Here is a 13,091-nt window from a genome sequence, read left to right as displayed (position 1 = left end):
ATTTGTGACTTGGATGGAGAGTTGTCTCATTGGCACTCATACCACATCTTCTTATTTATATCTCTTAAAGTTTGTATTCATGTAAGCAGCAATCTTCTATATTTAACCTAGAAAATTGTCCTAGAAGTGATTGATTTCAGATTCCAAATGTATTTTTTATATCCATAAAAAGTTTTCACTGTGTTGTCGTTCCAAAACGTGTAAAATATTTGCCAATGGACGTTAAACAATCAACGTAAAATATAATTATGTCTGTCATCATACATATTTTACAAGAAATTAATTTTTCAAACAACATTAAACTTTAGTGAAAAGGATTATTTAATAACAATTCAAATAGATGTTCAACACATATCATATTAGTTAGATTAAAAACTATCATGGTAAACATTTACATTTAAACAAGATGGAAAGTTATGTCTCGATCATTGGGATTTGGTAAATATGTTATTCTCGTGCTAGGCCCTTCGGTCTTGTCCTCCGCTAACGGAACCCCTAATTCAACACATACATTGCAAAACGTGCTCATTTATTTCCGACAATTGTCGGTATTTTCTGCTCCAGCAAATAAAGAAATGATTTAGATAGTGATCAATATCACTTAGACCCGATTTTCTTTCTACAGCCCAGTGAAAAAATGAAGAAAATCTATTAGAATGACTACAGGAGGTCGATAACCGACTTTAAAATTTTGCTTTCATAAGCAACCCTTGGCCTGTATAATGTGTTCGAAAACCATATTTAAAAACCATATTTAAAACCATTATATAATATATTTGCCGATGTTTTATCGGGGTAGTCTTTCAACATATTCCATAAAACCGTAGTATTAATAGGGGTAAAACCAAAACACCAAATATCATACTGTTGATTGCAAGTTGTAAAAATTATAAAATTTGAAATTATTAAAATTGCATCCGTGGAACGTTGGCCTGCTGACCTGGAAATCTATAATTGTTAATCGAAAAACGAGTGTTTTGGTTAAAATTTCTATGTGGATTCAAAAACTTAGTTGACTGGTTTTTATCTCTAACACTAGACTGATACCTTGGTGCAAAATTGTGTGTAACAGGTACCCTAGAGTTATTTTGATACCTAGGAGCAGAATAGTGCGAAGTTACAGAACTTCGAGGACTCTTGTTATACGAATAATTTGTAATGTACATCAAAGGATGGAACTGGCTACATCTTATACATGAATGGCTATATACACAAATCATACGAAAACAAACTCCTTTAAAATTATAATCGTAGCAAGGTTTGTTAACTGTGTGAGAAGCATAAGAAGATGTCTGTTCAACATGATTTATGGCTTCTGCAATAAATTGAAGCCATAGCTGCCCATCAATGACGTCCCATGTTCGCATATGATCTCGAGCTTTTCTAAGTCTAAATTGCTTGTCATATTTATAAATGTTCTCAAAAGGTTTACATTAGCCCCTTAATAATAGTCATGTAGCTAGCTAATCAATTCATTTGCCAAATCCGGAAATTTTTGTAAAAAAAATTTCATATAATTTAAAAAAACCTTCAGTCCACTCACCAATACTCGATAATGATTTTACTTTTGAATATTTGTTTCTCTCAATTAAAATGTCCCCATCTTCATCAAAACCTAGCACTTTTCTCGGTTAATCAATAATGGAAACAAAATTTTTGTACAGTAATTGAGCTAAATCAACGTAATTTAAATTCCAAATTTTGTTTATAATTTTTTGTGGTACAAACACTTCAACATCATTACTAGTAGGTATAATTAAAATCTCACAATTTTTAACAGTATAAGGAGCTGTGGGCTGCCCTGGTTGAACACATCCCTGACCAGGAACTTTTTGTTCAGTGGGCTGCTCGGGGACGTGTGGCATTCCAACCTGTTGTGGTGGTAGTATTGGCTGCTGTGGTTGCAATAACGGCTGTTGTGGCAATACCTGATGTTGTGGATTGGCTCTATTTTGCATACTAGTTTCAGCTCTCCTTGGGCGACGCCTTCTATTTTCCGGTAGCTGTACAGGATTTTCCTGCCTACGTGCTGAGCGGTTTGACAGCACCCTCTTCCCTTTTCCTCTCGGCATACCGGCTTAAACAAATAATTACAATGTTAGTCAATGCATTAGTAAAAGATATCATTTGACATGTTACATCCCTAAATTTAAAGATTGCATTAATATGAAAAAACAAATATTTTAATACTTTCATTGACTAATTAGTATTAAGATACAATGTCAATACTAATCAGTAATAAAACGAGAGCGCAAAAACTTGATTGTTGCTTACAATGTTCAGTGGCAGATATTTCAAGTATATTCACAATGATAATATCAAACATATGATAAAGACAGTTATAAAAAATAAGTAATTGAGGTATGATTGACAATGAGAACTATCCACCAAAGTTCAAATGGATTGGCCTTCATTAATGATATATATTCATACCCTATAGTCGGCTATAAAACATGAAAACTATGAAACAATTCAATCGAGAAGTATATCTATTTATAAAATATTATCTAATAGTTCATTTCATTTGAGACATCCTTGTTACTAGCAATAGTTTACGAAAAAAATAATGACTGATTGATGGTTGCTTAACGTCCAGTGGCAAATATTTTAAATAGTTATAACAACTCGCACTATGAGTATAACTATCTCCTCAATTTACAAATAAAAATATGAAATAATAACCAAAGAAAAGATTATCGACAATTTAAGCAATAACAAAATTTAAATTCAATTATATTACACCAAAGAAAAAGTAACCGACTATTTAAGCAATTAACAAAGTTAAAAATTATTAATACAAATGAAATACAAGTTTTACAGTTTAAATTATATTGAGCCACTATTTCTATAAATCATTGCTTAAGTGCCAGTATTTGTAAGAATCAGGCAATTTAGAAAAATTTCAAAACATGGCTGAAAAAAACCCACCGACCAATCTATCCTATTTTGAAGTTACTCTCATCCTGAGTTAGAAATGGTAGGTCTTTTGTTTCTGCTGTTCTGGTAATTCGAGAAATCTCTAGATAACTTTTGGTTAGAATGATAGCAAATTACAGAGTTATCTCCCTTTAATTGTTAATTTCTAGTGCATTTCAACCAAATTATATCTTGAGTTACCAGAACAGGAAGGAGAAACGAATGTTATATTCGTGCACTATGATACAATTTGAACATAAATTAATGTCAACTTGAGTGGGTTTTTTTTGTCATGTTTTCACCACTGCCTGATTCTTAGGCAGATTGGCACTTAATTTAAACACTTATAAATAATACTCATCTTTTCTTCTGTGTAGTTTTAAATTCTATAGCTTTGGTCAAGCTCCGTGTAAGGTTTGAATCCAAATGACAAATCAACATGAGGTAAAATGCACGAACTAAAGTTTCGCAGGCTAAACTAATCAGCTTATGAAAGTGACCAGTAAAAAATGAATCGGATAGACCGTCAATTAGATCATAATAAAGTTTTATAATTACAATAACTGAATTTACTTATTACTGAATTAAATTCCAGCATATACACCATACACCAAATATAAGAAATATGAATCATATATCTAAACAGTCTGATATACAAATAATGAGGGAAAATGCGACAGGTACATGTCATCGTATGCATTAGCAACAATAAACAAGACCAATATTCTATAAAAACCCTTGTATGAATATCTGAAGATATTGTTTGACAGATCTGTCATACTTTTTGCTCTTCCAATTCATAATTTTGGCTTACCAATTTTATTAGAAGTAATTCACATATGACCTCGATGATTTCTATCACATCATTTGAATACACAAAGGGAACAACTACAACTATGGGACATTTATAATCATAACAATCAAAATTTCAGCTCAACGTGTGACACATGGAAGACATGCGATATCTTTGGAGTACTTGAGGTTGTCACATGTCAGTAAAAATCGCTGAATACGGCAGCATTATTATTCAGTCATAAAATATAATAAATGACATTAATGGTTTATAAAACAGAAAGATAGGTCAGAAACTCGTCAATATAGAATTAAGCCTCCTGACTCCTATAAATGCTGCTGAGAGAAAATTCAATTTACGATATGCTTATATTCCACTATAGCATGATCAACCATCTAAAATATCAAGGTACGAATTAAGAAACCTGTTTGTTTTTATTGTTCTTTTATCATATAAAGATTGTTTTAATTATTAGACAGCATGGTGATAGATAGTTGTCAATTGATTTACAGATAGTTCCCTATCCTGTAGTATTTGGGGTTAAAGTGCATAAGGTCGTTGCCAGATTGCAGTACACAATTGTACGCCAGTATTAATATTCGTAATTGTTACATTCTTCCGATTAAATTAAGAATGCTTGATTAAATATGGAAATATAGTAGGATTACCAATAAGACAACTATCCATTCGAGTCAAATAACATTGATTAAAGCAACTATAGGTGTCAGACCACAAATTCAAAATCCCAATCTATTCAACCAAATTTTGCAAATTTCACAGCTTTCTGAAAGTTTTACCTTTAAGTTAAACTTCAAAGAAACCAGGTTATATCCTGAACTATTAATGTATTAGCGTTCTACATGCCAATTTTCAACCTATGTTTAAAGCCTTGTAAGGATATACTAACGTTCGGAAAACAAGTACTGCTAAAAATAACCATGTATGGACCGCATTAGTCTTCTATTTTTAATGCAAACTCATGGACAAGTAAATTATGGCTCAAAATGGTCTACATTTCTGCATATTTGTTGGTTAGTTTGAATAAACAATCGACATCAAAAGCACTATTTTTGTCAGGGAACGGCTACTTTTACATACGTTCTAAATTGGAGTGGGTGAATTGGTGGTCTGACACCTATATGTCACCGTACTGATTTCAACAATGAACAAAACCCCTACCGTAAAGTCAGCTATACAGTATATTTCATTCTGTGGATTACATTGCTACCAGCTAGTAAGGATCTCTTATCTCATTTGCTGGTACCACACGTTTTAATTTGATAATTTAATTAAGAAAATAAACCAATCTGCTCTCAAACATGTACTAATAAACTCATTTTGATCTGAAACGGTCATTTCTATCTGACTTAGTCATTTTAGTCATTTTTAGTCTATCCCCTGCGGTAAATTCAGTACTGATTAGAAAATTTGCGTGCAGTCAATAACAAGATGTTCAATCTCAATCTATTTTTCAGTTTTTCATACACATCAGCATCATATTAAATTGTCTGAAAAAATACTGAGCAGTAATAAATTGATTAAAATTCTGAATAGTACTTGACTGCAGGCGAATTATATAACTAAACCTTATAACAAAGTTGATGTTTGAGTTGATGTTCGAAGTGCAAATATATTACTACACAGGAAAAGATGGGTCCTACACTGCTGGTGGACTATCAGTCACAGATGATGATATTCTGTCGGTAGCAAGTACCACTGTTTCAGTGAAACTTATTATAATTAACTTTACATTGCATGGTTTATGTACTTGTACTGAAATTAAGGTTGTAAACCAGTAAAACTCATATGATTTTAAACGGTTTTGACTTTGATGTTTTAATTCCAGCCCACTTGAATTCACACCTGTGTTTCAATGGTGTTTTTTTTTTTTTTTTTTTTTTTTTGAACGGTTGGTTTGCGTCTTATAAGACATCAATTATCAAAATTTACAAACAATTGTCCCAGGAACGATGATATTTTGATTCATAGTTCAGTTATTAGGGTAAGATTTCCCGACTTTTAAAATGTGGATATGATGTCACAACGTAGTTACATTGTATTAAGCATTATGATATGAACAATCGACTAGTTCTTTGAAGGACATATGTGTGGGTTGACTTTATTAAAGGGTTAAATTTAGATTCGTACAAACAGATTTGATGAGGTACCAATGGTGTATATATTTCAGATTACTCGTTCCCCCTTGTTTAAAGAAAAAAAATCAAATGCATTGGGTTGCATTGAGAATTATAAGTTTTTTTTATGTCATTGTCAAATGTGACACTGAGAAATTAGAGACAATAACAACTCTTTCAATTTCACCATGCTGTCTTTTTTCTTGACTTTTTGAAAGCGGCACTAGTTTGGAATTCAAGGAACACTTTGACTATTAAAGATCTGTCATCATCACAACTTTAATAGCTAACTTATTATGACCACCAACAGGAAATGATATCCAGTCTGACATATTCATAGCAATTACTCACCAGATAACAAATTTATTGACATGACAAAACCAGAAAACAGGCATTTTGTACATTTATAGCCGCCAATTTTAGGAAACAACAAGTTAAATATGATATCATATACATGTATAACAGAATGAGCAACAACTTGGTTCTTGATGGGGTGTCTGTTGCTAAGCTTTTAGTTTTGTTGTATTTTTTGCAGAGACGTGTAGGTCATTTCTTCGTTTTCCGTTTATCGCCATAGCGTTGTTAGTTTTTCTTTGTTATCACTCAACAAAAAGACTCCTAGCAGACTCGTTTATCTTTTGAATAAGTTTGTTCACTTCCAGTTCATGTTGAATATATAGTATACTGTAGGAAACTTTTTTTTATTCGAGTTTCACTGATGAGTCTTTTGTAGACGAAACGCGCATCTGGCGCAAATACAAAATTTCAATCCTGGTATCTATGATGAGTTTATTGTTTAATATTTTGTCATGTTGGGGCTTTTATAGCTTGCTATGCAGTATATGTTTGCTCATTGTTAAAGGCCGTATGGTTAGCTAATTGTTACGATCTACATCATTTGGTCTCTGGTGGATAGGTATCTCATTGACAATCACATCTCTCTCTGAAATATTAAATGTATTTTATTGTGTTTGAACTGTTGCTAAGTCTCCTGATTACACTCTTTTTGTTTAATCTGCCTTTGATGAACAGTTATGATGATTGTTTAAATTAAGAGAAAATTTTATCAAATGATAGATTTGTTTAAACTGAATTAAGGAAAATAAAGAATGACTCGACTGTCTTTATCCTTCATATCCATGCCTGTGCAGCTTACTGTCTAGTTCTAGTTACTTAACACCATTATTCATTGCACTTTAGGCAAAGAATTTTGGTCAAACCAGTGCTTAGAAGTTTTTTCTTTTCTTTTATAATAATACAATTTTACAATGTACAATGGTTTGATTAACATCAAGTGTACAATACTGAGTTTTGATTTATCATTTTGGCAATGGATCTGATAACACAGTTTCTGAGATAGCAAGACTTACAATTCACACCATAAAACAAAAAGGTAAAACATAATCGTTATGTAAATTTGGGTTTAAAACAGTTTGACTAAATGTATGTCAGTCATAACTATTATTTTTGAATTCTTATAGACAATTTGAATATTGTTGCAACCACAGTAATCATTTTATGAGTGTTTTTATGCTTCCTTCATCTGATTGGATACTTTTGAAAGAAATTCGCTACTCTGTTTCAAAATGAAAAGCTTTTCAAAAAATTGTTATAAATTGATAGTTTATAACGAAACAAAAAAAAACAGAAAAAAATCAAAGATCCGTGTTCTTGTTTTTGAATATAATCCATAGAAAATTCGGTGACAAACGGTTCTCTCTAGATTTTTCATACAACTAACATTGTTTTTTCTTTCTTTTCAAAATTATGAAAAAATAACAAAGATTTTATAAGATTTTCAAAATTAGCTTTTAAAACTACATGTAATGAAATTATGAAAGAAAAAATAAAGGTTAGAGGGACAAGTTTAAATAACACCACATAGATAGAACCAGATAATTCCGATTATTTAACAACAAGCCAAAAACAAGACTGACGAACATCCTTAATCAACAATAAAGGTTCCTTTTCTTCACAGTTCTTCATAAATTCATTTTGATGACATCTTTTTTCGAAAGCTACCCGAAAAGATCTCACAGATAAAATATTTTCTTTTGCTGTACATGTACGGATTTTATGTAATGGATCAATACATATTACCCTTTGTTTTCTATTGTATCTAACAAAAGTTATTCAAATAACTTAATGATTTAATTCAGGATCATAATATTTTAACAGAAGCAATTCTTTGAATTATTTTGAGGAATTAATTCTATACATGTTGTTTATTTATTATCGGATGATAAATTTTCAATGCTATTTCTAATAGATATAGGAAGATGTGGTATGAGCGCCAATGAGACAACTCTCCATCCAAGTTACAATTTATAAAAGTAAACCATTATAGGTCAAGGTACGGCCTTCAACACGGAGCATGGGCTCACACCGAACAGCAAGCTATAAAGGGCCCCAAAAAATTACTAGTGTAAAACCATTCAAATGGAAAAACCAACGGTCTAATCTATATAAAAACGAGAAACGAGAAACACGTATGAACTACATAAACAAACGACAACTACTGTAATCAGATTCCTGACTTAGAACAGGCGCAAACATTTGCAGCGGGATTAAACGTTTTAATGGTATCAAACCTTCTCCCTTTTCTGAAACAATAGTATAACATCACAACATAGAAAAACACACTATAAAATATCAATTGGAAGGCTTAACTCAATCAAAAAACGTAAATTAACACACAATAAACGAATAAATTTGACCTGTGACACCTGAATGCAAATACACAGTTAATAAAAAAATTACAAGGGATAATTAAAGTCAAAAGTAAATAAACAAATTTGAAACATAGTTAAAGTATGATATCACTGTGAAAATTTCAAACAATTTATTGAAAATCATCACTTTTGAAGAATCCTGCGTCAAATTGTACACAGGTAAATGAAAATAATTTTGTTGATATGTATACTTCTTCTTCTGTGTGTATAAAATCTTCCGTTTAGGAATACCAAGAAATTTCTTTAATATCAATAAAACTAATCTAACACTTGGTACATATGGGGTGAATATCAACAATAAAAATATACAATTAGTGCTAGATAAAACTTCCTGTACAGGTCCAAGAACAGCATCTAAGGAAAAATGAAATAATTTTGATGTTCATAGTACGAAGAAGTGAAAATTTGTAGTAATTAAATACCAAATAATCAAAGCTGGTATATAGACAAGATCCATGTTAACATTAAATAACAAAAAAGCATTACAAATAAAATCAACAGGTCAAATTAAAAAGAAAGTACGATTTGAGAGTACTGGCAGTTACTGACAGCTAGTTAAAAGCCAAAACAATTAATAATAAAAAAATCATGCATGAGAGACTAAAATCAACTAAAATACATCACAGGGATTTAGTATTTTAACGTCATGAACAGTCAAAGAAGACATGACTTGTGCAATGCCAAAAATAAATGTATCAACAGGTAGTAGGATAGTTAGGAGTGACTTCTTTATAGATAAAATTGAACGTGTGTGTGTCTCTTGTTTGAAAAGAAAATACAAATTTAGTTATGTTTTAATTTGCTAATGACAAAATCGATATTAGTGCCAATGTAAACTATATTCAGAGATCTAATTACAACATTGGTACGATAACCTTTACTAATACGTTTGTTTAAAGGTTCGATGAGTTTACACGGATCACATAATGATTTCCGCGCTTTACGTACAATATTACCATACAATTTAGGATGTGATTTACCATTTTTGATAAGTTTTCCACAGGTACAGCCAAATTTACTAATCAAATCTTTGTATCTATTAAAAAATTTAGTAAACGTTTTAAGTAATTGTAACGAAATCCCTGACTTAATAATTTACCAGTGATACATTGATTACGTTCGTTAAAATCTATGACATCACTACACACACGGGCATACCGAACGAGTTGGGATATATAAACACCGTATGATGGAGCCAAAGGCACATCGCCGTCTAAAAAAGGAAAATTAACAATAGGGAATGAAAAATCGTCTCTTTTGTCTTATATACCTATATGGAGTTATTTTCTTTCAGAACGATAGGTCATTCTTTCGAAGAATCAACCCGGACGATACCATGTTTCAATGAAATTTGCTCCAAGGCATAAAATAATGACCTGTGTGAGGTCATTATTTTCCTTGATAAAAATGCAAACTATAATTTACTTCAAAATTATATTCATCTGATAGTTTCTGTTGCCGATTTGGGAATTTATTTTTTAAAGTTCAATCTATGATAGGTGTAAAAAAAATCGTCATTGCCCGAATTTTAATTTTAGAAACAAATAATGTGAAGTTTTGTTAATTTATCGCTACAATACAGAGACATTATCATATATGCGAGATGAATTTTAATGTAAAACTTTCATAACACTTTAAAATAAAGCCAGATTTAACATATTCGTGTGTAAGATTTTGAAAATCTTATTGATTCACACTGAATAGGTTGATTGATTGATGGTTACTTAACGTCCAGTGGCAAATATTTCATGCATGTTCAGGACGATACACACTGATTAGGAAATCATACTGTGACCTACATGTATTGATATTCGTTTTCGTCTAACATGTACATGTATCACGATTTCGTGCCCCCTTCGTGTCAGTTCTTAACTTTTTTACATTTATGTATACCTTTTACTCTATCAAATGATTAACTAATAAAATATTCTTATATTCTATTGAATAACATTCACGTACCTCACAATGAGGTCGGGTGGGGAGAGGGTATATAATTATATCCTGATTATCTGTTAAAAAAATGTATTGCTATTCAAAAGAAAATCATTCTGAATATTTCATTCGATTCAATTAAAATTGTTGAAAAAATAATCACTTTTCCGCGATAAAATGTCATTACAAATAGACAAAAAAAAAAACATAGCACCTCCCCCTTTCCATAAACTAAGTTGATACAATAAATTACTTACAAAGTGTCTTGTATTTTCCATACACCGTTATCAGATGGTAACAATTCATTTGTGTCTTACTTCATGCAGTTACAGTAATATTTTTATTGTGTATGGATAATAATTTCTAAGGTTTATATCTAGATTAATTAGTGAGTTTTATTTCACATTCTAAATGAGCCGTAGGGCGTATTAAAACCTGAACGCATTAGAAAGGAATATCCCACTTTAGTGTAGTCGGTAAAATAGGATGCTAAATTTTGCAAATCTTTATAAAAACAATATTTTTTTGATGGTATATAAGTCAGATAATGCATATTTTAAGGTTTTTCTTGTCGTAGAACACACCTCGGGGTGTCAGGATTGCCCAAAGAAAGACCTCCCTACGATCGGTCTTTCATTTGATCAATCCTGACACCCCTCAGTGTGTTCGACGACAAGAAAAACCTTAAAATATGCATTATCTATAACGTAAATTTTAGTATGGAGTTTCCCTTTAGAAACTGAAATGTCTAAATCTAGAAAAGGACAACTGCTGCTGTTTATGTTAGATTTATATAAGTAAGTTCTTTTGGGTAAATTTCGGTAGTAAATTTAGAGAACTCTGGATTATTTAACAAAAAAATATCATCCAGATAACGGTAGGTAGTGTTGAATGTATCAACCAAATGTAACAATGATGTGTCTCTACTGAGTTTGGTCATGAACTGAGATTCATAGCAATACAGGAATAAATCTGCTATTAAAGGGGCGCAGTTAGTGCCCATAGGAATACCTACTACATGACGATAGACTTTATCGCCGAAACGTACATATATGTTATATAGGAGAAAATCTAAAGCTTCAATCATATCCTCACATTTCCAGTAAGTGTATCTAAACATGGTTTGAAGACAAACACCAATATTTTTTTTTTTTATTCTGAACCTTACGTTGTTTTGTTTTGTTTATTTTTATTTGGGATTGAATAATTCTCTTTAGTTATGAAAAACAATATCAATTCAATGTATTTACTATATATTAAGTAAAATCAGAAAAAAACGTTTGAAGTAATGTCTTAAAACAAGCACTGCCCTTTCCTCGATCTTGATATCTATATCATTAACGGAAAGCTTAATACTAAAATATATGATAAAAGAGATGATTTTTCATTTCCTATCGTTAATTATCCATTTTTAGATGGTGACGTTCCCTTGTCACCATCTTACGGTGTTTATATATCTCAACTTGTACGATTCGCTCGTGTATGTAACAATGTTTTAGATTTTAACGAGAGAAATGTATGTATTACTGAAAAATTATTACACCAGGGTTTTCGATATCACAAACTAGTCAAAACATTTACTAAATTTTATCATCGGTATAAGGACATCATTCGTAAATATAGCTCAACATGCAGACTTCTTATACGTTCAGGTATTTCACATCCAATTTTTTATGGAAATATTCTTTATAAAGCACAAAAATGTCAGTATTCACCTCTGAAACTAACAAAACCTTTAAATAGACTTATTAAGAAGGGATATAGTTACGATACTGTTGTCAGGTCATTAAAGATTGCATATTTTGGCGTTGATATTGATTCACTTATAGGGTCTTTGCATCTGCACTAAACACATTTATTTAAAAACCAGTTGTTGGCATGACACGGGTTATGTTCTTCTCATATATGTTATGATGGTATGATACTAAACCCCTAACGGGAAGGATTGTGCCTGATATTCATATGATGAAGACATAATCTTTCAATCAGTTTAATTGAAGTCTGGAGCTGGCATGTCAGTTAACTGCTAGTAGTCTGTTGTTATTTATGTATTATTGTCATTTTGTTTATTTTCTTTGGTTACATCTCCTGACATCAGACTCGGACTTCTCTTGAACTGAATTTTAATGTGCGTATTGTTATGCGTTTACTTTTCTACATTGGCTAGAGGTATAGGGGGAGGGTTGAGATCTCATAAACATGTTTAACCCCGCCGCATTTTTGCGCCTGTCCCAAGTCAGGAGCCTCTAGCCTTTGTTAGTCTTGTATTATTTTTAATTTTAGTTTCTTGTGTACAATTTGGAGTTTAGTATGGCGTTCATTATCACTGAACTAGTATATATATTTGTTTAGGGGCCAGCTGAAGGACGCCTCCGGGTGCGGGAATTTCTCGCTGCATTGAAGACCTGTTGGTGGCCTTCTGCTGTTGTCTGTTCTGTGGTCGGGTTGTTGTCTCTTTGACACATTCCCCATTTCCATTCTCAATTTTAGTGTATTTTCAAAGTTATAGACAAATGTTTCGTGTAAAAATGCATATATAAACATATTAATTTATACCACTAAGTTTTTGAATTACTATCAACA

This window comes from Mytilus californianus, unplaced genomic scaffold (genome assembly GCF_021869535.1).
Source record: "Mytilus californianus isolate M0D057914Y unplaced genomic scaffold, xbMytCali1.0.p SCAF_12, whole genome shotgun sequence".
In the NCBI taxonomy this organism is placed as follows: Eukaryota; Metazoa; Mollusca; class Bivalvia; order Mytilida; family Mytilidae; genus Mytilus; species Mytilus californianus.
Note: the sequence above shows the minus strand (reverse complement) of the source record.